Source organism: Dermacentor albipictus, chromosome 6 (assembly GCF_038994185.2).
Source record: "Dermacentor albipictus isolate Rhodes 1998 colony chromosome 6, USDA_Dalb.pri_finalv2, whole genome shotgun sequence".
Classification (NCBI taxonomy): Eukaryota; Metazoa; Arthropoda; class Arachnida; order Ixodida; family Ixodidae; genus Dermacentor; species Dermacentor albipictus.
The window spans coordinates 1,834,721-1,861,080 of NC_091826.1; the positions used below are offsets into that span (position 1 = coordinate 1,834,721).

At 46.4% G+C, this 26,360-nt stretch overlaps 1 long non-coding RNA gene across 1 annotated transcript; it reads right to left on the minus strand.

Annotated features, from left to right (window-relative positions):
* Positions 1 to 1,970: 1,970 nt before the first annotated feature.
* On the minus strand, positions 1,971 to 8,532 carry LOC139060744 (uncharacterized). The gene is made up of 3 exons (XR_011514999.1): positions 8,351 to 8,532; positions 8,033 to 8,227; positions 1,971 to 2,333 (listed from the first exon to the last, which is right to left on the minus strand). It is a non-coding gene; the product is annotated as an uncharacterized lncRNA (long non-coding RNA).
* Between the last annotated feature and the right edge of the window lie 17,828 nt (positions 8,533 to 26,360).

Below are 26,360 nucleotides of genomic sequence, written 5' to 3' on the forward strand. Positions count from 1 at the left end.
ATTGATGGCGGCTAACCGAGATTCAGGCTGATGATGATAACGATGGTGTAATGTAGGTGGTAACAGAATTAGGGTGTATTACGCATTCCCTACTTAGGGTCAATTCATCGTCTGCAATATTTTCTCTGCCTGATTCAGCAGGTATTACTCATTGATCTGTATTCCCATGGCGTGTATGCCGAGAATCTGCATGAAGTTGAGTTGCTGAGACATAGCCTGGTTGTCACAGGTGACTAATAAGTGGTAACATCCAGGTTGGCAGGTGTGCTAGTAGTGCACATTTTGGTGGGGAGGATTTTAGACAATGGTCTGGCGCAGCATATTGAATTTTGTTGGTGTACTGGGCTCCATATGTATACAGGGGTGCCTGTGTTTGACCATATTGGGATGCCAGCGATGCTTGGAAATGCTATGTGCACCTGGCACATTACTAGACTGAAACGTGGCGTTACTGACAGGACTATTATGTTTGAATATTGGCATGAGGTGGTATGTACATTCCAAAATTTACTGTTTACGTGCTTTTTTCAAATAGACGAGTTCGTGGCCACATGTAATGGCTTAGATGTTTTAGTATGGTGCGGCGAGTGGCATTGTCAAAACGTTTTTTGGGACTAATGTCTAGGACAACTTTGATTTGTGCTGGTCTGAGGTCGTTAATTATGTCGGCCTGTAGTAGAGCTAAAGCATACTGTGTTGACATTTTCTGTAGCCAATGAGCGTGTAGGATGCGTCACTATAATATGTTTGTGATCTGTTGAGGGCCATTTTTCTCACAAGTTTTCCTACACATGAGGTTAGTGAGGTGGGCCATAAGTTTTCAACTGAGTGTGTTTTCCAAAGTTTCATGTTGGCGGTTTTCTGTTTAAGAGCTGTGTGTCGTGTATGCCAGGCAACATTTATTTGCTTTAGCAGAAATTTGTAATCAGTCCCTGTGAGCTTGTGTAATGGTTAGCTATTATATAATTTGGCTATTACGTTAAAAGGTGTGAGTAAGCAGCTGTGAGTAGTACTTTGATAAGTGTAAAGTCAGGTACTGTGTCATGCTTTATAGGCTCTCTGTGTTGAGTTGGTCAGTCTTTATTAATCAGGAATGTGTGCTCGACGGCGTTAAAGACTACTGTGCCATTGTAAGTACAGTTGTAGACCCAGACTATATTGGGTGCTGAAATTCCACATTATGACGCGCATGAAATGCTGTATGTGTTGGCATTGTTTGACATAGTGCTTTGAGAAAGTCAGTGTTTTGCTTAAGTGGGCTGCATATGTTAGCAATGTAGAGGTGATGTTGCATGTGGCATTGTCTTGTACGAGTGACCACAGGTAGTGTTTCTGGAAGGGTATGTGGAACAGTAGAGTGTATTACTCTTATGCACTCCTTGGATCATTTTGCTGCTGAGGTTTCAGTTCATATGATTATCGCAAGGCTTTGTCTCCACATAGCTAGACTGTGGTGTGGTATTCTATGCCGCTACATTTTTCACTAAGGCTTGCTTTTTTGCGTCTGACCTGAAGAAAAACTGATCAAGGAATAGCTGTGTTTTGGCCTCATGATTAAATGGTTCAGCTGGTGTGGTAATGTATGGAACAAAGGTGGTGTTTGTTTCCATGATCCAGGAAGAAATTCACATAAATTTCAAGTTTCGGTCACAGTAATTTAGTCAACTGTTTGCTTGCCACGACAGTTGCAAGCAGGCATAACACAGTACTTCTGCGCAGTTGCAATAACCAGTCACGAAATTGCCTTTCTTTATCTGACGCAAATAAAACAGTTGTTTTATTACACAGTGATATTTACACAGTGTTATTTCTTTAGTTCTCAATGTAAGCTAATAACAGTGATACTTTTAGTTGGAGCTGAAAAGTCAATAGGCATTCTCAGAGAACACAGGCATGTAATCAAAGTTGACTTAAAATAAACGAATACCTGCCAACCTTTGAACATTCGAATTCTTAACAATCTTGCCAACATAGCACTAGGGAGAGTAGAGAAGACACGTATCCCCATTTTTAAAAAAAGTTTGCCTGGATAAATGTTCTGTGAGAAACATCGACACTTTTTTAATGATAATTTAGGAGTCAGCGGAGAGTGACAGATGACACATTCATTTTAGAGCGCAGCTCTTTGGCGTCCGTTCCTGGGTTTCGCGTCGTCGTCGTCGTCGGCGTTGTTGGCGTTGTCGTCGGCCTCGTAACCAGCTCGCCGACGAATCTGCTGCTCCGCCGCCGCGCATGCGCGCTGTCGGCTCTCCGGGCGAGGGAGGATGATGGAAGGGAGGAGGAGAGACTGTGGAGGAGGGCTGGCTACACAAATGGCTCTTTGGCGTCCGTTCCTGGGTTTCGCGTCGTCGTCGCCGTTATCGTCGGCCTCGTAACCAGCTCCGCCCCCCTTTCATCCCCCCAGCGCTAGCAGCGACCGACTGATACCGCTTTCGTGAGTCCGCTACCGCACTCACGAAAGACGTCGTGCACTTCCTGCAACTCGCATTAACCGTCCATCGATCCACACCGATGTTAGTAGTGGGGGACTTTAATGTTGACATAAAGACAAACAGCAATTTCCTAACACTTATGCGGGAGAACATCCCGTTCCTCTCGCTCGTAACGCGTCCCACGGCTGTGACAACCTCGCGAGGCACTTGTATAGATCTCGTCTTTGAGAATCAAGCATTGGTGTACCAAGTCGAACATATATCAGTCTATTTCTCCGACCACAAAGCTTCCTTCATGACTGTCAAGAACTGTTAGTGGAGTCTTTGTTAAAGGAATACGTGTGAAAATAAAAAAAAATTCTGTGATAGCGCATACATGTGTTGCTCGATTTCTTTGCCTCAATCTATCGAAAAGGTGAAACAGCTTATTTGCTGCGCTCAAATTTCGCATTAGGAAGTAACGTAATCGTCGGTAATTTTTTAGTTCACAGAAACTGGTTTACTTTGTTTGTGCTGATTTTGTCTGCATAAACTGGTGCAAAACAGGTATTCTTCCACATCAAGAGTGTGGCCATAGATTGATGAGTGAAATATTTCAGTGAACAGAATTTATCATAAAACTTGACATGACCTTTGAAACATTAGCGAAATTTTGTAAATGTTACAGAAATTCGGTAGACTTGACAGATACGTAAAAGTCAATAAAGCAATGATATCCTGTACTTAACCACAATTGCAATGTAAAAATAGCAATTAAGTACTTCACACACAACACAGATCACACTCAATGCTGATACACCAGGTGCCAAAAACAGTATCAACCATCACAGAGAACTTCACCAACATGAAGTTAAATTTTCACAAATGGACACAAATTCTATTTCTTTATACTACAAGCTTGAATTCGGGGCTTATGGATAAATGTCTTGGGCCAATATTGAAGGATAAGCAGCGTCCCTGTTGGGTTACAGGGGGAACAGAGGACACGGATAAAGCGACTAGCTTTCTTTTAAATGCACTGTCCAAGGAGAAAGAAATGAAAAATCTGTAGCCACAGTGGTATCCCGTAAGTAACGCAGAGAAAAGCAATCTACACCCCTGTTTCAGATGTGATGATAAATATCTGTACGAGTTCCACACAAGGCCATTGGTACTTTGCTAGTGAACTGCCTAGTGTTGCCTAGAGGCCACAAGCCTGTTGTTTATATAGTTGACTTTTTTCCTTTCCATTAAATATTCTAATTCTTGGAAAAATGGACATTTGCTTTAAATATTCTTGTGCTTTGTATGTAAGCATGAGTGCAAAGACAATAAATGTGAAACAAGCTTGATGTTTTTACAATAGAGTAGTGAAAATGATGCAGCTTGCATTCACTGAGTTCGACGTCAGCCAAATCATATCAAAAGGAACCTAATTAAAAGTACTGTACACAGCACCGTGTGCACTATGTCAAGTCAAATTTTGCGATTTTACACACAACATAGATGAACATGCTGCAGCTGTTTCTTTTTAACTTTTCAACTCTAAAGCATGATTACTGAAGTTCTGTTTAGAGCTATGAGACATCATGGTAGAGGGCTTTGCATTAATTTTGACTGCCTGGGTTTTCTAATGTGCATTAAATTTACATACACAGGTCTTTTTCATTTCTGCCCAAGGCTACAGGTTGTTCCATTGTTAATACCAAGGTGAAGATCCTCAAACTCCATACAGTTGCTATAAAATCTGTACACAAGAATGATGGGCCTAGCTCTCGCAATTAAGTACTCCTTGCAATACACGTCTGAGGTCACATGCACTGGTTCTCTACATTATGAATGCTGGTAAAACGACTAATGCTGTCCTGAATTACCTGCAAATGCATATAATACAACAGTGAAGGTGAACATTTCCACGCTACAGTTTCAATTTGAAAGAGTAAATTCTCGTGAAATTTCTTAATTTATTGTAGCATGTACTATCATGAGCAATATGAAAGGGAACACAGGAACGCGTGGCAAACAGCCTCGAAACAGACTCGGAGCGATACGCGGATGGCGCTGTGAAAAACAAAGGGGGAAAGGAGGGCGCTCTTCCACAAACTGTGGGCATGCACTGCCACTATGCTGGCATTTCTACAAAGCAGCAGCTTACGTCATGGATCATCCGACAGCCGATAAGACAGTAATCGTCCAGTGACTTACACGGATTCACTTTCTTTTCTTTCATTCTCTTTTTTTCTTCGCGCAACCGCTTGATAGTACTCCGAGACCAAGTTTGCCCTGTATTTCAAACCGATTCTTTATTTGAATCGACGCACTCGGTTGTCAGTGGCACCTCGAACAGTGGCGACGCTCGAACCAATGACGCCAGAGGAATAGAATAAATAAAAATAAAAAAAGAACATTGATAAACTCTCTTTCGTGCGACTTTGTTGCACGAAGTTTGTTCAGAAAATTTCACGTCGCACACTGCAGTGGCCCACGCAGGGCAGCCAACTCTGATTTTGTAGCCACAAGATGCCTCGAGTGCCTCTTAAAGAGCGGGAAGATATAATAGAAATGTCTAAAAGAGGTTATACGCAGCGCAATATTGCTCTCGTGACAGGCCGCCCGTCGAAAACGGTCAACCGGATTATCCAGGCTTACCGAGACGAAGGATGCATAAACGATGCGCCACACTGCAGACGACCCCGATCAACAACGAACGACCAAGACCTTTGCACAGTGGCTGCCGTCAGCGACAAACCATTTCAAAGTGCCAAGGACGTTCGAGGTGCTCTTGGACTGGACAACTTGAGCGACAGCACGGTACGACGAAGGCATAGAGAAGCAGGACTGTGAAGTCGCATCGCCGCACAGAAACCTCTGCTCACCGTAGCCAACAAAGCAGCTCGCTTGAGGTTCGCTATACTGAACACCGCAGCTGGAGCGAGAGTGAGTGGAAGTATGTAGTTTTCTCTGATGAGTCCATGTTCTCGAGCCGCTGGGACCAACGAAAGAGAGTGTGGCGGACTGAAAACACACGCTTTAGTCCACAGAATATCCAGGAGGTGGCCACCAGCAGATGCGTGTCTGTGAACGTCTGGGGGGGGGGGGGGGGGAGGGCGATTTCTCACGAAGGCCTAGGCCCACTGATGAGAATTGATGGGAGGTTCACCAGTGCTGCCTATTGCACTCTGCTCGAGCACCAGATGATCCCCTATGTGTTGAACGGGCCGCACCCGGATGGGTGTTATTTTTTCCAGCAGGACTTGTCTCCCGTTCCCACATCGAAGGACGTGGCGTGCCTTTTGGAAGAACGAGGGGTAATGCAACTTCAGTGGTGCGCGAAGGGTGCCGACATGAACATTATAAAGCACGTTTGGGGCCGTATGAAAGTGAACCTTTCGAAGAGCTTACTAGAATTGGCGAACTCCGACCAACTATGGGAAGCAATAGAACATGAGTGGAAGCACCTTCAGCGTAATACGGCATTCATCGAGGCTCTCTACGCGTCTCTGCCCCAAAGAATGGAGGCCGTCGTTCAAGTCGACGGTGGCATGACGCGTTATTCGGCAAGCAACGAACAAAACAGAGGACGAGGATAAGCTGCGATGACGTTATTGCCGTATTTCATTTGCTTCAATATCTGTTTAATATTCGGCAAGCGCCAATAAACTTATTTTCAACTCACCCTTAAAGACAATTCTTTCCTGATTTACAAGATTTACCACAAATCAATATAGAAGTCAGGAACAATGCTGCCTTTTGTAACGATTCGACGCAAAGGCTTACCAGTGACGAAATATCGAACAGTGTTATCACTGTCTGCTGGCGATGCGAAGTTCCGCACTTTGCAGACGCACGGCGAGAGTGCGAACAGTTGTTAGAACAGCGTCCCCCTTTCCACTTTGTTTCCGACGGTGGCCGCTGCGTATCATCCATATAGCTGGGTCTGAGGGTGTTTTCTACGTGTTCCTGTGTTCCCTTTCATATTGCTCATAATAGTACATTAACATATAATATAGGCTGACAGTGTGAGAATGTGAGAATTCAGAATGAGTAGCATGATGCTCTACGGCATTTGTCTATGATTGTTCAAGCTTTTGTGTGCTTAGAATTGGAGGTTGCAGATTCAACAGGATGCAACACGTTCACATTATATTACTCAAATAAGCAAGGGGGTCATTAGGTACTTGAAAATTCTTGAAAATTAACAATATCAAACATTTTTATACGCTGGATAGCTGTTTCAACATTGATGCGCACCTGAGCAATGTGGTAAGTTTGCTGGAGCTCATCATATGTAAATTGCATGCTTCCTTTAGAGAAATGGGGCAAGACAACAATGCCCTTGTTTCCTTCCACTGGTGCTTTTATGCCTGGAAAACCTTTGTCGGCTAACACAACGTGCCCTGGCTCAATTCAATTGAGAAAGCCTGACTCAAGAGTTATGTGCTTGTCTGAAGTTCGACCTCCATAAGCCTCTGATACAAAAGTCACTGCACAATTGTGCAAGATTAAAATTAAAACTTCAGTGTGTAGCATCCTTTGTAGCGTGAAAAAAGAGCTCGACGCTGTTCTACAGTAGGTGGCTCTTCCGTTCTCACTTCAGTGGTCCATAATAAGACGACAGTTAGGGTAGGGTACCTTAAAGCATGTTGGCATAGTTGCCTTGACAGCCTTGACGGTTCGGGAATGAAGTGTTGCATTGAGTAAAGAAGATTCCTCAAAACGAAAAAGAAGATGCGGCTAACAGCTGTAAGATGCAGGCCAAAAATAACAGCTATACCTGCAAATTAAATGCCAAGTTGCATCTTCATTAGGAAGATCACCATCTATTGAAGGATAGGGAGATCAACACACCTCACGACTACAGATGAAAATAGAGACATTAGCATGGCAAACACATTTGCCCTGACTCCACATAGTTCTGTGAATGCATCTTTCTTTTCGCAAAGAGAGCTGTATCCAAGGGAAACGCAGCTTAGCTGTTCTGGCCCAGTGGCGGCCGACCTCACTGCGGGTTCTGCTTGCACGCTACTGTCTGTAATTTCAAAATGAGACACTTGTGTCGATGCATCACACTGTGACACCACAGAAAGAAACAAGCTACATGGCCCCTTGAATGAACTGTTCTCTGTCTGAGTCATCTGAAAATTCAATATTAACAGGCATTATTGTCACATCTTATTATTGTGTTGCCATGAAAATGATCAAACAGACCAAAAATATAGCCGTTGTAAGTTGTCTGGTACAGTATACAAGTCATGGGCGAAAATCTCTGATTCAGGACAACATTCATTTGGGCTAGATGGTGCATACTTGAATTATGAAGGAACAGCGCCAACAAAGACGATCACAAGTGGGGAGAACGACACAGGATGGCGCTTGTCCTGTGTCTTTCTCCCCACTTGTGATCGTCTTCGTTGGCGCTGTTCCTTTGTAATTCAAGAAAATCTCTGAACCTATCTGTATCAGTAGCAACTAGTTGGGTGCAGAAAAATATATTTTGTAGAACAGAAACTAGCAAGAGAACGTAATCAGCACTACAGTTCATGTTAGCCCACAAAATTTCGAGATGCGCCTGTTTGGAAAACAAACCGACTGTGTACTGTGCAATAATGCCAGCGTCTTACCAAGGACGCAAACTTGTTGCATTCTTCCGACGCGGATGTGTCCCGTGCCGAGTCAGAACTGGAGGAAACGGTGGCTTCCAAGTTTGACGTTTCGTTGCGTTCTCCAGTGCCGCTTTGTCATGTTCAGAATTCAAGGAGACGGTAGTTTGACACGTCGGAGCAATGACTGGTCGCAATGAGGTCCGTCGCTGAATTCTAGAAGAACAAGACAGAAAGCATGAATGTTACTGCACAATAAGGTGCCCGAATGCACCATCGGGGCAAAGCTACGAAGTTTCACTTTCATACTGGCATTAATCGATAGTAAGACATGTTTACCTTGCTCGGCGGACAGCTGCGATCCACCTCTGTCTTCTTTCAGTCTTGTACGATTTCGAAGGAAAGCGGTAGAATTTGATCGGCGGCAATTTTCCAGCAGTGTTCCTAGCTGTTGTGACAGCCATAAACGCAGCAGTACGGCGAATTGTCTTTCCTGGACCCGGTTTGCACAACCACGCAACGAGGCGCCATGCTCCCCTGCGTTGTCAACGCGTCCACTTCGCATTCACCCCCAACCTATAATCGCCGACACCCGCGACAGAGGGCGCTACGTGCGCGGTTTGAAGCTGCATAGCACGAGCCCTACATACGGCAAGAAAGGCGGGAAAGCAGGCAGTGCGCAGTGGGTCCCTCAAGGCAGATGAGGGGCCGAATGAGAATGGAGAGGGAATCGAGTCAACGAGGCACACACTGTGATGTCGATATTAGGCTGCAGAAAATCGAGGCCTTCCAGGAAGAGCTTGTCAAACAGGTGGAACAGCTCAAAAATGAGCTAAACAGGGAACGCGATGCACGGAAGGTAGTTGAAAAAAGACTTGGAGTAGCGGAGGAAAAGCTGAACAGGGACGCCATTGTGAACGAGAATGTGCGTGACAATGGAACACAATCCCCCGACGTGACAGGAGTAGGAGTGCTAGCAAAATACGTGAAATGCGTGCAACGTGGTGAAGGGTTAGCTGGAAAGAGCGGCACCTACCTTGAGGCCGCCACGCGGAAAAAGCAGGGACACAGGGGACAATGCCCTTTGCCGAGTCCGAATCACTCAGAAAAGGACAAAGGGAAGCAGGGAGAGGTAGGAGAGAATGAAAGGTTGATGATCGCCGGCAACTCAAACCTGGCTGAGTGCTCAGAATCAATTGTGGAGAGGGTGAAAGGCGACAAACAGTGGCGGTAGGGACATTTCCAGGGCGGATCCTGGGATCTGTCATGGAGTGAGCTAAAGAAAAGCTCGCGGAAAATGCCCGCGAGCGCAACCTTGTCACAGTAGCAGGTGCACTAAATGACGTCCTGAACGGAGAAAGGGACAGGACTAGCCCAGCGCTTGCGAAGGGGATGGACGACTTGCGCGTGCTATCCCCTCAGGTGCAGATCGTGATGTGCACGGTGCCGGAGGTGCCTGTACATAGTGGCCGCTAATGAGGAGATATGGAAAATGAGCCGAGAGAAAGGCTTCGAGGTTGTCGAAGTAAACAGGGAATTGAGGAGGTGTGAAGATTTTAAACGAGACGGGATCCACTTCAGTTACAGGCTGGCACGAGAAGTGGTTTGGTGGCTTGGTGGTCGCGCTGTTTTCTTAGGGGGTCCACGGGCGCTCAGGAGGCCAGAGTAGGTAGTAATGAAGAAGGTCCCCTAGGGGAACCTCAGAAGAGCATCGCCTTCGACAACAGAAAAAGAGGAAAGCAATAAAGAGAGCTCGCCATGCAATCATCATCATCATCAGCCTGGTTACGCCCACTGCAGGGCAAAGGCCTCTCCCATATTTCTCCAACAACCCCGGTCATGTACTAATTGTGGCCATGCCGTCCCTGCAAACTTCTTAATCTCATCCGCCCACCTAACTTTCTGCCGTCCCTTGCTACGCTTCCCTTCCCTTGGAATCCAGTCCGTAACCCTTAATGACCATCGGTTATCTTCCCTCCTCATTACATGTCCTGCCCATGCCCATTTCTTTTTCTTGATTTCAACTAAGATGTCATTAACTCGCGTTTGTTCCCTCACCCAATCTGCTCTTCTCTTATCCCTTAACGTTACACCTGTCATTCTTCTTTCCATAGCTCGTTGCGTCGTCCTCAATTTGAATAGAACCCTTTTCGTAAGCCTCCAGGTTTCTGCCCCGTAGGTGAGTACTGGTAAGACACAGCTATTATACACTTTTCTCTTGAGGGATAATGGCAACCTGCTGTTCATGATCTGAGAATGCCTGCCAAACGCACCCCAGCCCATTCTTATTCTTCTGATTATTTCTGTCTCAGGATCCGGATCCGCAGTCACTACCTGCCCTAAGTAGATGTATTCCCTTACGACTTCCAGTGCCTCGCTTCCTATTGTAAACTGCTGTTCTCTTCCGAGACTGTTAAACATTACTTTAGTTTTCTGCAGACTAATTTTTAGACCCACTCTTCTACTTTGCCTCTCCAGGTCAGTGAGCATGCATTGCAGTTGGTCCCCTGAGTTACCAAGCAAGGCAATATCATCAGCGAATCGCAAGTTACTAAGGTATTCTCCATTAACTTTTATCCCCATTTCTTCCCAATCCAGGTCTCTGAATACCTCCTGTAAACACGCTGTGAATAGCATTGGAGAGATCGTATCTCCCTGCCTGACGCCTTTCTTTATTGGGATTTTGTTGCTTTCTTTATGGAGGACTATGGTGGCTGTGGAGCCGCTATAGATATTTTTCAGTATTTTTACATATGGCTCGTCTACACCCTGATTCCGTAATGCCTCCATGACTGCTGGGATTTCGACAGAATCAAATGCTTTCTCGTAATCAACGAAAGCTATATATAAGGGTTGGTTATATTCCGCACATTTCTCTATGACCTGATTGATAGTGTGAATATGATCTATTGTTGAGTAGCCTTTACGGAATCCTGCCTGGTCCTTTGCTTGACAGAAGTCTAAGGTGTTCCTGATTCTATTTGCGATTACCTTAGTAAATAGTTTGTAGGCAACGGACAGTAAGCTGATTGGTCTACAATTTTTCAAGTCTTTGGCGTCCCCTTTCTTATGGATTAGGATTATGTTAGCGTTTTTCCAAGATTCCGGTACGCTCGACGTTAGGAGGCATTGCGTATACAGGGTGGCCAGTTTCTCTAGAACAATCTGCCCACCATCCTTCAACAAATCTGCTGTTACCTGATCCTCCCCAGCTGCCTTCCCCCTTTGCATATCTCCCAAGGCTTTCTTTACTTCTTCCGGCGTTACCTGTGGGATTTCGAATTCCTCTAGACTACTTTCTCTTCCATTATCGTCGTGGGTGGCACTGGTACTGTACAAATCTCTATAGAACTCCTCAGCCACTTGTACTATCTCATCCATATTAGTAATGATATTGCCGGCTTTGTCTCTTAACGCATACACCTGATTCTTGCCAATTCCTAGTTTCTTTTTCACTGTTTTTAGGCTTCCTCCGTTCCTGAGAGCATGTTCAATTCTATCCATATTATACTTCCTTATGTCAGCTGTCTTACGCTTGTTGATTAACTTCGAAAGTTCTGCCAGTTCTATTCTAGCTGCGGGTTAGAGGCTTTCATACATTGGCGTTTCTTGATCAGATCTTTCGTCTCCTGCGATAGTTTACTGGTATCCTGCCTAACGGCGTTACCACCGACTTCCATTGCACACTCCTTAATGATGTCCACAAGATTGTCGTTCATTGCTTCAACACTAAGGTCCTCTTCCTGAGTTAAAGCCGAATACCTGTTCTGTAGCTTGATCTGGAATTGCTCTATTTTCCCTCTTACCGCTAACTCATTGATCGGCTTCTTATGTACCAGTTTCTTCCGTTCTCTTCTCAGGTCTAGGCTAATTCGAGTTCTTACCATCCTGTGGTCACTGCAGCGCACCTTGCCGAGTACGTCCACATCTTTTATGATGCCAGGGTTAGCGCAGAGTATGAAGTCTATTTCATTTCTAGTCTCACCGTTCGGGCCCCTCCACGTCCACTTTCGGCTATCCCGTTTGCGGAAGAAGGTATTCATTATCCTCATATTATTCTGTTCCGCAAACTCTACCAATAACTCCCCCCTGATATTCCTAGTGCCTATGCCATATTCCCCCACTGCCTTGTCTCCAGCCTCCTTTTTGCCTACCTTGGCATTAAAGTCACCCATTAGTATAGTGTATTTAGTTTTCACTCTACCCATCGCCGATTCCACGTCTTCATAGAAGCTTTCGACTTCCTGGTCATCATGACTCGATGTAGGGGCGTAGACCTGTACAATCTTCATTTTGTACCTCTTATTAAGTTTCACAACAAGACCTGCCACCCTCTCGTTAATGCTATAGAATTCCTGTATGTTACCAGCTATATTCTTATTAATCAGGAATCCGACGCCTAGTTCCCTTCTCTCTGCTAAGCCCCGGTAGCACAGGACGTGCCCGCTTTTTAGCACTGTATATGCTTCTTTTGGCCTCCTAACTTCGCCATGCAATAGGCTACATAAACGTGCAGGGCGACAGCAGAAAGGAAAAGTGGGCAGAGATTGAGGAGCAGTTAAATAGAGGACAAATAGGAGTGTATGCAGAAGGGTTGAAATCTGGGCCAGTTGGTACATACTTGGTTCGTCCTTAATAGTGGGATCCCTGGTGCCAACACGGCCTTTTCAGTTGACATTGAAGACCTCTTCTACAGCATTCCCCATGATGAACTCTTTGTAGCTGTGCGTGAACTTATTGATCACTGCAGTGCTGTAAACTTCCAGAATGCATGTGGTATGTCGGTGGATGCCTTTCTAGAGCTCCTATCCTTTTATCTGTCATCCACTGTTGTTGAATTCAAAGGTTCCTTGTTCCTTCAGAAAAAAGGAATATGTATTGGCTCTAGTGTTGCCCCAGTGCTTTCAAAGATATTTTTAGCAAAATTTGACAGGAAACTTCAAGGCTTCCTTCTAAACAAGCGTGTGTGCAAAGTTTTTAGGTATGTGGACGATTTTTTAGTACTTTTAGAGCTTTTACCAAATGACACTCTGCCCGCAGCAGTAGACGATGTATTGACTGCTTTTAAGGCTTCTTCACGCACTCTTAATTTCACTCATGAACTTCCTAGCAATCATTCCATCAGGTTCCTAGAACTGCAACTAACTTTCCTTGACGACGGGCATTTGTGGTGGATGTTTTCACCTAGGGGCAAGAAAGCTCTTTTACCATTTGGATCTGCACATTCAAAGATTGTTAAAAGAGGGATTGCAATGAATTGTTTCCGCAATGCACTTGAAAAAAGCTGTCACCACGCTATTAAAAGTAGCTTTGACGCACAATCCCAACGTCTAGAAGCCGCAGGGTTCCCTCCGCCTCTTTTGAAAGCGGTGGCTGAATCGCTGCTTCAGAGGCTAAAGAAGGAACGTACGGAGCTGGTAGATGGTGGGGCTATTGAACGTAAGAAACTTGAAGTTATGCCGTACGTGCATAAAGTGAGCCACAGTATTAAGAAAGTTGCCGCCAAGCAGGGAGTAAGTGTTGTTTTTTCTGCCCCTTGTAAGCTTTCGGGTCTGTGTTCGCGCATTTCTCGAGGCAGGGCAAGGAACCATGTTTGCACAACGCAGCATGAAAATCGTTTCACGGCATGTGCTGCAGGGGTTGTTTATAAGTTCCCTCTCACGTGCGAAAGATTTTACATAGGCCAAACCGGTCGATGTATTAATGACCGCCTGCGTGAGCACCACTCCTCCCTGGGGTCAGATAACGGTGCAAACTTGCCTCGCCATTGCAATGAGTGTGGTTGTTTTCCTTTGTTTAGCAATGTGACGATTCTTGGTAGGGGCAAGGGCAAAGAAGAGCGAGAAATCCTGGAAGCGTACTTCATCAGTTTATTAAGTGATGACTGCGTTAGTACAACTTCGGTGCGCTTACAAGAAAAAGAATTTGAATTTCTAAGTCGGTGCCGATAGAAACGGTGCTGTCTTTTCATGCTATGTGATAAGTGATGATGCGATTGCGCATGCTCTGCTGCCCTTGCTGGGACTACACCGATTCTAATAAACCACAGTTGATAGTCCAGTCATTGTGATGTGAACTTCTCCTCTTGTCCTTTGTGTTTTTGACTGGTTTTTTCGTTCAAGGAGTGTATGCGGTGACAGAAACGCACCTTAGAGTATCGGAAGAGCCGCCAGTGATTGAGAATTATGTTTGGGAAGGGTGCGACAGAACTGAGTCAGAAAGAAAGGGAGGGGGAGTCGGAATGCTTATCCATCAGGGAGCCAAATGGAAAAGAGTAAATTCTAAATATCAAGAGCATCTTTGATTATCAGGTACAACGAGTGGGAAAAAAACATGGCTGGGCGTTACGTATTTGTGGATCGGAAATAATTGCACAGAGAAGAATAAAGAGTTAGTGGAACGCATAAGCACTAATATTAAAGGGTTTGGGAATGGTGCTGAAATTATACTATAGTTGGCGACATGAATGCCCACATTCAGGATTTAAATGGCTATACTGACAACAATGGGAACTCAATGCTAGACCTTTGTGAGAAACATAACCTCGTTATCGTGAATACAGGGCTTAAGTGTGGAGGGCAGACCACGTGGGAAGTGGGAAATTGGCAATCAACCATTGATTACTGTCTGATGATAGAAGGAGTTAATGATAAGTTGAGAGAAATGGTCATTTATGAGGAAGGGCCTCGTTATCGTGAATACAGGGCCTACGTGTGAAGGGCAGATCGCGTGGGAAGTGCGAAACCGGCAATCAACCATTGATTACTGTCTGATGACAGAAGGAATTAATGATAAGTTGAAAGAAATAGTCATTGATGAGGAAGGGTATACTAGCATAGGGAGTGACCATAAACGCCTCATTATGAAAATGGTATATGTAGTTGGGAAAGAGAGCAAGGAGTGCAAAATGGCCAGTACGAATTTGAACGCTGTACAAATAGCAAATATAGTCACTAGAGTCGAGGAAGAACTTGGCAAATGGCCATATAAAGAGTGAGAATATAGTGAGCTTCTAAGTGTGATAACGTCAGAAATACGCAAAGAGAAAGAACATGTTCGTTGGAATGGAAATAAGAAACTGAAAAGCTGGTGGAACGGGGAGATACGAGAAGCGATCGCCGAACGACAGAAAGCAGCCAAAGAGCATAGGCAGGTAAAGAAGGCGCAGTTGCAGCAGAATGAAGTAGCCAGTAAATGGGAAATATACCGGGAGAAAAAGTCTATGGTTCAAATGCTGGTGCAAGCAAAATTAAAAGGTGCAAGTGAACGTTGGTTGTCAGAAATACGCGAGAAACGGAAGGCCGCACCTAGAATATGTTGGAACCACATAACATTATTAGGCAGGAAGTGAACAACAACACAACAACCTATCCTAGACGAAGATGAAAACAGACTGGTAGGAGAAGCGGCAATAAATTACATCCGAAAAATAACAGCTGAATCTTTCCAAGACAATGCCGAGGTTGGGTTTGAAGAAAAAAAGAGCATGAAAGAGACCCAGGTGGAAAAGGAGCTGGTGCTGACAAATTTCAACTGGAAGAAAGCCGAAGAGAAAATTCTTAAGCGCAAAGCCACAGGGATAGACGAGGTTCCCGTTAGGCTGATTAATGAAATGGGACCAAAAAGTAAGGAAACTCTGGTGAAAGCAGTGGCAAAAACTTTAAAAGATAGACAAATACCAGACAGTTGGCGAGAAAGTAGCATGAATTTAATTTATAAAGGTAATGGGGGAGAAAGATAGCATTCACTCGCATTGACCGTTGATCATTACATCGGTAATATACAGGCTATCAATGCAGGCAATCAAACTAAACCTTCAAGCATGGGCAGAGAATAAAGGCATTTTCAGCGAACTTCAGGATGGCTTCAGAATAGGTAGGCGTTTAGATGATAACTTATTTGTTCTTACCCGGTGTATTGAAATATCAAACGTAGAAAGCAGACCGTTATATGTGGCCTTTTTGGACATTACAGGAGCATATGACAACGTAGACCGCAACGTTTTGTGCGATATTCTGGAAGTGGAAGGCTTAGGTGACGATTGTCTACAGCTTTTGAGAGAGATTTACCTAGAAAATAGTGTTTGCGTTGAATGGGAAGGGATGAGGAGCGAGGAGAAAGTTCATATCAACAAGGGTCTGAGGCAGGGGTGCCCTTTATCCTCACTGCTGTTTATGATGTACATGGTGAGGATGGAGAGGGCGCTAGAAGGATGTAATATCGGGTTTAATCCCTCATACGAACAGACGGGTACAGTAGTAGAGCAGCAGCTTCCAGGTGTATTTTATGCGGACGACATAGTGTTGCTAGCTAACAAGCAAAGCGATTTGCAACGTCTGGCTAATATCTGTGGAAAGGAAGGCAACAATTTAGGTTTGAATTTTAGTTGATTGCGAGGCATCTAGAAGCGGCTTCTAGATCCCTCGCAATCAATCCCCAGGCGCACGATCCTGAAGCTTACTTATCGCTCCTTAGGTTTGTTCTCACGTTCAACTATTTCGAATTCGATTCTATACACTACCTGCAAATTTTCGGCACTAGCATGGGTACGCCATTCGCTCCCACGTATGCGAACTTTTTCACGGGACAGCTTGAAGCAGACCTGCTGAAATCCTACCTTTTAAAACCCCACACCTATCTTCGTTACATTAACGACATATTTATAATATGGGAACACGGCACAAGCGCCTTAACCGACTTAATTAGCCATTTCAATCGCTTTCACCCGAGTATTAAATTTACTGCTCACCGCTCTCCTAGTCAGATCAACTTCCTGGACACGACGGTCTACATAGAAAACGGAAAACTGAGAACGACACTTTAGCAGAAGCCTACAGATAGCGAGCAATATTTAGACTACAACAGTCATCACCCGCGACATTGCAAGCAAGGAATTTTTGTTGTACAAGCGAAACGTATAAGAAGAATCTGCAGCGAAGACCACGATTATATGCACCACCGAAATGACCTTAAATCAGCGCTAGCAGAAAGGAACTATCGCCAAGTTGCTCTAGATAGAGCTTATCATGCCGCGTCAAGATTGGAGAGACAGTCGAAATTGGCGAAGAGACAGCCCAGAGTAGAATCTGACAGACCGCCGGCCTTTATAACAAAATATTCTAATGCACTCCCAAACATAAACATCCTAAGAAAATACCACCCAATATTATCAAGTAACGAGCGTCTGCGAAAAGCGTTCCCGGATGTACCCAGCGTTACCTATCGCCGAAACAAGAACTTTAAAGACATGTTAGTGCGCGCAAAAGTCAGCCAACAGCATTCCCCCGTAACAAAAACATGTTGTCGCCCTAGGTGCAAAACCTGCAGGCACCTTCAAAGTGACATTAAAATTAAAAGTACCGCAAATAGTTATACACATGAAGTCAAATCTAGCTTCACTTGTACAAGTTCGGATGTGATTTATATGTTTGAATGTTCCTTTTGTAAGAAACAATATATCGGGGAAACAGGACAATCAATGAACGTCAGGTTAAACGGACATCGCGCGGACACAGCTAAAGAGCTTCCCAAAGCCGTCGCCGAGCATTTCAACCAACCAGGTCATAACTCTGATGAACTTAAGCTCTACATCTTACAGTCCATTTTCCGTTCTGAACGAGAAAGAAAATACAGAGAATCATATCTTATCCATAAGTTCAAGACATTGCAACCAATAGGCATAAACGTTTCGAAGGGAGCTTTAGAATCTACTCGCTATGCTAAACTTCAAGCTATAGGCAACAACACTTAGTTTGATTTCTTGGCGTATCTCCCCCCCCCCCATTTTCCCCCTTTCCTTACCTTTTCTTTTTTTTTTGTCAGCCGGCGTGTCAGACGCTCTTGACACGCCGGCTAACGCGCGTGCGTTGACAGACCGGGGTAGGTGGGGGTGCCTGGCTTTGACTTTGTACACAGCGTTCCTTTACTCTCAATTCGACACGCTAACACATTTTCCCTCGTTTCCGCATCCTCCCGCCTTACACCTTCTCCCCTTTAGAAGAACCACACCTATATACACTGTGGCGAGGAAAACATACATCGCCTTGACGCAGACAAGTCCACTTGTCGAAACGTTGGCTCCAGCATTCAGCTTGTTCACGTTTTGCTCAATACAATACAAGGATGTCTTTCGCAAGTGGTTTAGTACTAATGACGGAATTTAACTGAGGAGTGCTTTCGTCATCGGGCAAGTACTTGAGTGTCTCGGGGGAGCCTATAATCATGTCCTGCATTTACCTCAATTTCTCCATTATGATGGCTCTGTTCGCGATAATATTGACGCCTTAGTGTTTCTCCAGCCCTAATCTATCACTTTAGCTTGGCTTATTATTTGCCTTTAGTGTCCCTTTAAAGTAGATTGTGTTTTAGAAACAAAAGAAGATATGAAGGAAGCCAATAAAATAACGCTTATAATGATATCAGTAAGTGTTAACAGCAGAGACGAGTGCGCACGACTGAAAACCGTAGAGCAGACGAAGCTCATCAAACCCGACTGTTGAGAAAGGAGATCGCTTTTAATGAAAGTGTTCTGTCATTCGCAGCAGCACTTATTATACCGTATGGTTGCTTATTCACAAATCGGAATGGAGAGACTGCACTCTACGGCAGACGGAAAGAGGGAAATAATTGCCGTCTTTGATGAGCCGAAGTAGTTAGGGGTTCGATGAGTAGCTAACGGTTGCGTTGTAGACGATGAGAAGCAGAGGACGGCCGACGGGAACATGCCAGCAATTTGAGGAACGCGCCGCAGACGAAGGGAAGGAGGAGCAGACGGCGGAATCTTCGCTTGGCAGAGCGAACATGGCGGCGCATGTGCTCCGGCGCTCTGCGTGAATGAAAGGATACCGACCCCTTCTCTCGGAGCGGGCGGCCGAGGTCTTTGAACGACCGCGGCAATGCAGGAGCAGCGGCAGCACCACCACCATCAGTCGGCGACGGCCCTCCGAGACAGAGGAGGAGGAGAAGCGGCTTCTCTGCGGGGTGAAGGGACGTCTCCGCCTCTGTGCGGCGCAGATTGCTCTCTCCACCGTCGCATCCCCCTTTTACGATTCGGTTCGAGACGGCCCCTCCTCTCTGGATGCCTGTATCCTTTGTTTGTACTAGCAGACGTGTGGTGGCGCAGCAGGAGCGGCTTCTCTGGGTATCTCCGTCTCCCAAGAATTCCTGGGCGGCCGGACTTGCGCCGCTACCGCCCTCTCTTGCACCCCTCCGCCAATTTCTGAGCGTGCCACTGGACAAGCTCGTCCACCAGTCGGGCCGTATTTTCCCACTTCGAGAGTTCTTTACCTTCCGAGCCATACACTTGGCGATTCTTTCCAAGAAGCCAGCGGCGTCCGGCGTAGGTGCGGGATAGCGCTCATCTGCCGAAGCAGCCGTCTGCTGCTGCCTCTGTGCCTCCGCGATTTTGTCTATTTTTGCTTTGCTCGGTGCGCTCGCTCAGCAACGGAAGAAGGAGCCTGGAAGAGAGGTTCCCGCCTTTTCTGGGCCGCGCCGGCAGCTCTCGCTGGCCGTGCGTTTACACGCGGCCTGCTTGCCGAGCTCTTTCCGACCCAAATGTGGGCCCCAATGTAAAGGCCCAGAACCCTGCCAATATGTCTAGGAGCATTCATCGCCCGCTGATATACGTGACGCGACCATGAAAGAAAAATAAAATGCGTGCGTATTTTATAAGCCCAAGAAAATAAAATAGCATACCAAAAAGCTCGTTAGACAATTGCTCATGAAGATAGGCTTTGGCCCCGATAATGAGGTTATCATGATCTCAACGTCGGAGCAGATAAGCGCAACAAGACCCTCCCACTTGCTGAGGGGGCGTCAAATAAGACACGATAAAATCTGAAATCCCGAGTGGTGCTGTGGAATGCCGGAATATATATATATATTTTTAATTCGACGTTCTTTGTTGCCGAGCACAGCAATGGTGGCTGTATTATCTTATTGAAACCTTCGCTGCTGATTTTCAGTTGAGTAGGAAAACAAAAGCTAATTAGTTGGCACAAAATTAACCCGGAGAAAATAACAAAAATGGATGCGCATCAACTGTACGAGTACTCCTACATCTCGTATTTCATTTGGCCTCTCAGAGGACATGTGAGCGGTGTTAAACAAATATTGTTTCGATTTGTACAGGGACAACCGATGAGCAGTCATCGTGTCGCAGTGGCGACGAATTCTAAGCCAGCACCCAAGGGAGAAGAACCTCACTATCGACAAATGCTCGCTCGCACGTGACCTCGGAATAGAGCGAGGGGGCACGGCTCTTCCCATGCGAGGGTCTGCGCGGTAGTCCGTTGAACACCGCCCCCTTTTTATATTGCCCTCTCGCATTCCGAGCGCCACTGTGCCAGAAGACGCGTCAACAAAACGGTCCCGGCTCTCCTCTCTTTTCGCCGATCGTGGAGGAGGAGGCACGCATACCGGACACACTCCTCCTTGCCTCGTGCATCAGGATTTCTTGTTCGCGACGTGTTCTTGTTGCTGTTTGAGCAACGCTCTAAACAGTCCGCGTGCAACTCTCTGTGGAGCCGCCCTCCAGCATGTAGTAATTAACTACTCGGTGATGCTGATTGCGCTTGCCACAACGATTTCATTGCTTCCGAGAATGATGTCCCTGTGGTCATGCGTCCTTACGTTACCGCGAGAAATGTCACCTTCATGATCGCTGTCCAAAGCAATGGGAATGTGACAACTCCAGACATGCTGCCTGGTGGAAAGCTTGGCGAGTTAATGCTAACAACACAGGTGGTGGTCCGCAAAGTCACTTCACATATGTACAACTGTTGCGTGCTGAAGATGGTTCACGTCTAAACGGTTGAAATCCAGATACGATGCTGAGTTTGCTTTCAGGTGGTTTACTGTAATCGGACACCAATGAACCCAAAAGGAATGTAGTGACATCCGTTGTTTGGTTTACTTAAGGACTACTGCATGAAAGGTGTGCTACATGAGTTCTATCTGCAAAGTGTATGAGTACACCTTGCAAGTAGCACTGACATCGCACTTAAAAAGAACAGGGGGAAAAATAAAGCACGCCGTACAGACGTTTTCCCCCTTCATATGAAACATTGTGCTAGGACTCCACTCCTTCCTAGGCTCAGTCACGCAAGCAAGAAAACCGCGGGAAATCTTTCGGAGGAAAGCAACAGACAGCGGTTAACACGTTCTTCGCTCGCATTCCTCTGGTTAGGGTGGGTGCATGAATGCGCGGCTCTAGTAGGCACGGTGGAAACGCAACCACGCATGCCACTGAAGCATTCACGTTTCGCCCATGAACTCTTGGCAAGGCCAGCGCAGCGGGAGCGAAAGTTCAGCGGAAGCCCGGGCGTGTGGCTCACGGCTTCAGCCGCTGTGCTGAATGCGCGACCTTCCCCGCGCACACCCTCTACCGACGTTTCATTGGAAAAAACAGCTGTCAGGGGAAGTGGCTAAGTCGAAACAGGCAAAGCTACGCGAATAGTCCCTCGTTCCGAGGCTGACCCGACGCCCTCGATGGAGGTCAAGAATGCGAAAACGGCGGGAAAAGAGGTGATCACGGCTCTTTTCCCCGCCAATTCTTGGCCGGCGGCGGAGGGCCCAAGGACCTTGCGCGGCAGGATCATCGGCCTCTGAAAAGCGGCGGGCGACCACGTGTGAGGGGCCGACAGAACACAAACAGTGCATGGTGCCGGGCTTCGGCAACAGCCTTTTCCCTCGCGCGCTCTCCTCTGGGTCTGCAGAGAGAGAGAGAGGGAACGCCGGGAAGCGCGCGCACTTTTTTCCCGCGCTTTTCGGTCTCTCCGTAAAAGGCGCCAAAAGAAGTGGCTGCGAGGGATTCTTAAGTGAGGTTGTGAAGGTTTGGGTAAAGTGCAGCGCACCAACTGTCTCTCAATAGAGGACACCCAAAGCGCGCTGCACTAGGGGATGAGGATTGGAATGAGTAGCGGCAGAAGGAGCAGCCGCAACGCCGCAGGCGTGGGCTGCGACGCGTGTGCGAGCTTTCACGTCCGCGCGCGGAGCATTCGCTCAAATTTACCGCGCGCACAACGTTGCTTGCACAACCGCTGACAACCAACCTGCAACCCTCTCGCTGCAACTCATCTCACAGGATGCTTTTCCGCGCGCTCGTGGCCTTGGGCCGATCGTCTCTGACCGCTGCTCTCCCCAAGCCTTTCCGGCTGCTGCTGCTCTGTCCCCTTCTGTCTCTCCTCTTTCCAATACCCACCCAACTAGTGCAGCGCGGCTAAAGTGTCCTTTATTGAGAGACTGCGCTGCGCTTTACCCAACCTTTCACAACTCAAGAATCTTTCTATGCGGGTAGAAACGATCTAAACGGCCTTCGGCGAAGGTCAGGAGCGCGCGGAAAAGCAGCCCGTGTTGCAGCCAGGAGAGCGCATCCACCGTTGTGCAAGGAAGGAGCGCGCGGACGAGACCAGCCGCCGTTTGCTTACCAGCAGGGATCCGGCCGACACGTGACGTCGATCACGTGTTCATTCGAACAAGAGCTGCACCTGAGTCCCTCGTGCGCTCAACTGTTCCGCAATTTTGATTTCCTCGACTGGAAAAACGCTACAGAACGTCTCTTTAATTAGAGGGTGGCTGCCTAAGGCGTAGTAGTAATATTATTTAAAAAGAAAAAGCGATAAACAGCGCCGCATCTTGCGGACAGTCCACCAAGACGTGCTCACGTCGGAAGACAAGGGAGGCGCTCGTTCAAAGCTGCGAGTTTAAAAGCGCAAACCGCTCGGCAAGTCGCACTGCTGCCCGGCTCGTTCTCGGAGTTTAAATAAAGCAAGCTCGTTGCGTTCCGTCCCGAGGCAGGAAGGGCGACCATTAAAAGAAAGCGAACTTGCGAGTGAAAAGACTTCGGTGTGAATGGGGGCGCGGCGAACGGTGGACTCCTCGCAGTTGGCGCAGAGGAGGAAAGTGGGCAGTTTGACGGCGCTGTGCGATAGAACAAAGATTCCGTCATGAACGTAATCATTCGAGCACGCAACTTTGACAAAGGCCAGCGCGATGAAAAGCGAGAACACCCAAACAGACGATGGCAGAGCCGATCGTTCAGGCACGCTAGCTTACAGGACGTTCGTAAAGATTGATGAAAACTGCAACATTTAAATCAAGTGCTCATTGCGGATCGTGGGCGACAACCGCGGCGGCGTTCGCCGGGCCGGTTCTGCCAGACGCGAAGGTGCAGCGGCTCCGCTGCGAGGAACCCCCGGCACACTGCAACAGGTGTCGCCTGCAGTACACATCATTTAGAGGTCGAAATATCGACCACTACTCGCATTGCTCTTCCTATCCTAATGCATTAACATTACGAGTGGCAAACAGGTATGTTTACAGTGCGGGAAGCCGGTCGCGTGGTAGAAGTAGACAGGGCATGGGAGAGCTTCAAGAGCATGCGTGTACATTACATAGGCGTGCACTTGGCTTCTCGAAGATGCAGCACTTTGTACTGCAGTGAACGCGGTTTAAATCACGGGACCTTGAAGAGGCGCGACGTAATGCTAACGCATTTCTTCTCATATTTAGCTCTACATCGCCACTGAAGTGTTCGATAAAGGAACTGCGTGCCTTCGTAGTCGCCGGACAACCTTCCAATCGGATGTAGTTGCCCCTTAGGCGATTATCTGTTTCCACAGGAGCGTGCCCACAATAGGCCTCTGGGTGTTTGCAAACAGCGTGACGTCACCGCGAGTGCCTCTCCCATCAGCCGGACCTGCGCTGGTCGGCAAAAAAAACGCCCTGTTCTGCGATGGCAATTCCGACATATGGCTATTTTTTTTTAAGCGAGAGCATGCACAAACTTTCTTAGGATGCACAATCGTCCCCGTTCTGCCGGCACAACAACGTGACATTGTTGCCGACTGCATGGTTCTTTTAATCAGCATGTAGTGATTTTGTAAGAGTATGCCGTGGATCAAACAGTCGCAAAAGTGTATTGCTGTTTGAAAGCGAACATTTTATTACAGATGATGCACATTTTCACGGTGCCGAAATGATACTTCGTTTAAGTGACTAGCCTGGATAAAAATTGCATTGCCGTAACGGTACTCATAATTTACACTGTAGCTTGAGAAGATATACAAAATGCAACGATCAGCCACACCCATCACGGCGGCGCCAAAAATTCAGAAAAGGAAGGAATGCACTTGCTATCATGCTTGAGGAGCACGAAACGATAACCCAAGTGGTCAAGACAAACCCGGAGCCTTTCCTCACCCTGTCCCCATAAGCCACTGTGCGGCTTAGGTATGTTAAACGCCATAATATAATTTTATTCATTAGTCATGGTCAGGTGAATCCTCAGAGCAGGCACGTACCCAGGAATTTTTTTTTAGGGGGGGGGGGGCGGAACCCAAGGCAACGTTTTTATGCAAGTGAGAGGAGGGGGGTACTGTTACATGTAAAGCTGTGAATAATGCCTACCAATCGCTATAACGATGCGTAAATCCACAAAAGAGAAATGAAATAAGGTGTATTTTACAGGTACGCCTGTGAGATACACCTCTCCTTTACTTGGCAAACAAAGAACCACGTCAAATGGACTCGCGCAGGAAAGAAGCGCAAGAAGAACACTGCCAAGAACAAGTAAACAAGCGAAAGTGTAACATAAAGATTTCTAGTAGCATTTCTTGAATTAGCTCTAGAAGAATTGTAGAGGAACATATATTTGCGGAACAATCACACTTATTTTGGATCCCTCGTTTACTGCTCTACCAAGTTAAGTACCAAAACCGACTCGTATTGTTATTTGGGAAGTTGCGTAACGATGCGTGGCCGCCAGTCCCGCACAGCAGCGTAGTGCGCAAGACGTTGAGGTTCTAAATGCACTGCACCCACCGCAGAAAGTTACAAAAACACCTATATAAGCCAGGCACGTACCCAGGATGTTCTTGCGGGGAGGGGGGTGCTCAACCCAAGGTAACTTTTCTATGCAAAAGAGGGGGTGGGAGTTACTTTTACTAGTGCAGATATGAATAACGCCCACCACTCGTCATAAATGCGTGTAAACCCGCAAAAGAGAAATGAAATAAGGTGTGTCTCACAGGTATGTGAGACACAACGTTACTAGATAGGTAGGCCTGCTAGATACACCTCTCCTTTACTTGGCAAACAAGGAACCACATCAAATGGACTTGCGCACTAGACATGGCGAAAGTGTATGGAGTCTGTGCATTTCACTCTTCAAAAGTCGGCGGTACAGCTCATTTCACTGCTAAGCCCGTTTTACTCATTAAACTTCACAGCCAACTGAAGTGAACCTTGACAATAGTTGCAGCGAAGCAAGCATTTTATTTCAGTTCAATAAAGAACTAGGTTTTCGCCATTCCACTACAATAGGCGCGGAAAAACGTATAAAATGACGCACTAATAATTTTATTTTTGGTGTTACCGCCTTATTTGGGCAACAGGAAAAGTTTGAATTACGAATTATTTGCAGCCTCGCGGAGGAACAGTGGCTGGCGGTTATGAGGGCGTGGGCGGGCCTTCACTGCAGACTTAAGTTGTATCCGACTATAGTAGCGTTTTTTTTTAAAGTTAGCTCTCGAAGAACTATAGAGAAATATATATTTGGGGAACAATCACTGTTATTTTGGATCCCTCGTTTACTGTTCTAGTAAGTGCCAAAACTGACATGTATTGTTATTTGGAAAGTTGCGCAACGATGCATGGCCGTCAGTCCCGTTCAACCGCGTAGAGCTCAGGACGCTGCGATTGTAGAAGTACTGCGCCCACTGCGAAAGGTTAGAAATTAGGAAGCAAAAGCTAAGCTTTTGCTTCCTAATTTTTCAACCCCTTGCGACTCTTGTTTCCAGTTGCCATTTTTGCACGAAGAGTGCTGTATAATTTGGGGAAAACCAGACCAGGTAAAGGTGACAGTCATATTGCTTATTATGGGTTTAAGGGTTATTGCAGGGTTTGATGATGTACGCTGTTTCGCATTATCTTATTTTACACTATATTTAATCCGTATCGCGGGTATATGGTTCCAGGGATCTGCCGGCGTCGCAGCGAGCCGTCACTCGAGGAAATAACGAAGCGAAAGGAAAAGTTAAACCCAAATGGCGTTTTCTCCGGCCGCAACTCGTTCCACGAGCGTACTGACCAGCTGAATAGGAACCGAATCCATTTTCTGGTCCCTGCATCAGTCTAAACAAAGAAGGTTCAACTAATGAAGCAACAGCGTTGCGCGTGACCGTTGAATAGATGGTGACAACTGAATGCATATCGAGTTAATCACGCGGGCACCGAATCTATGAAAAAAAAAATGACTGGCCTTCACACCCCAAGAGGGGCCCATAACTACAGCCATCCAAAACGAGTGAAGGCAGCAAAATGTTGCTGTCAAGTCTCAACATTAATTTGG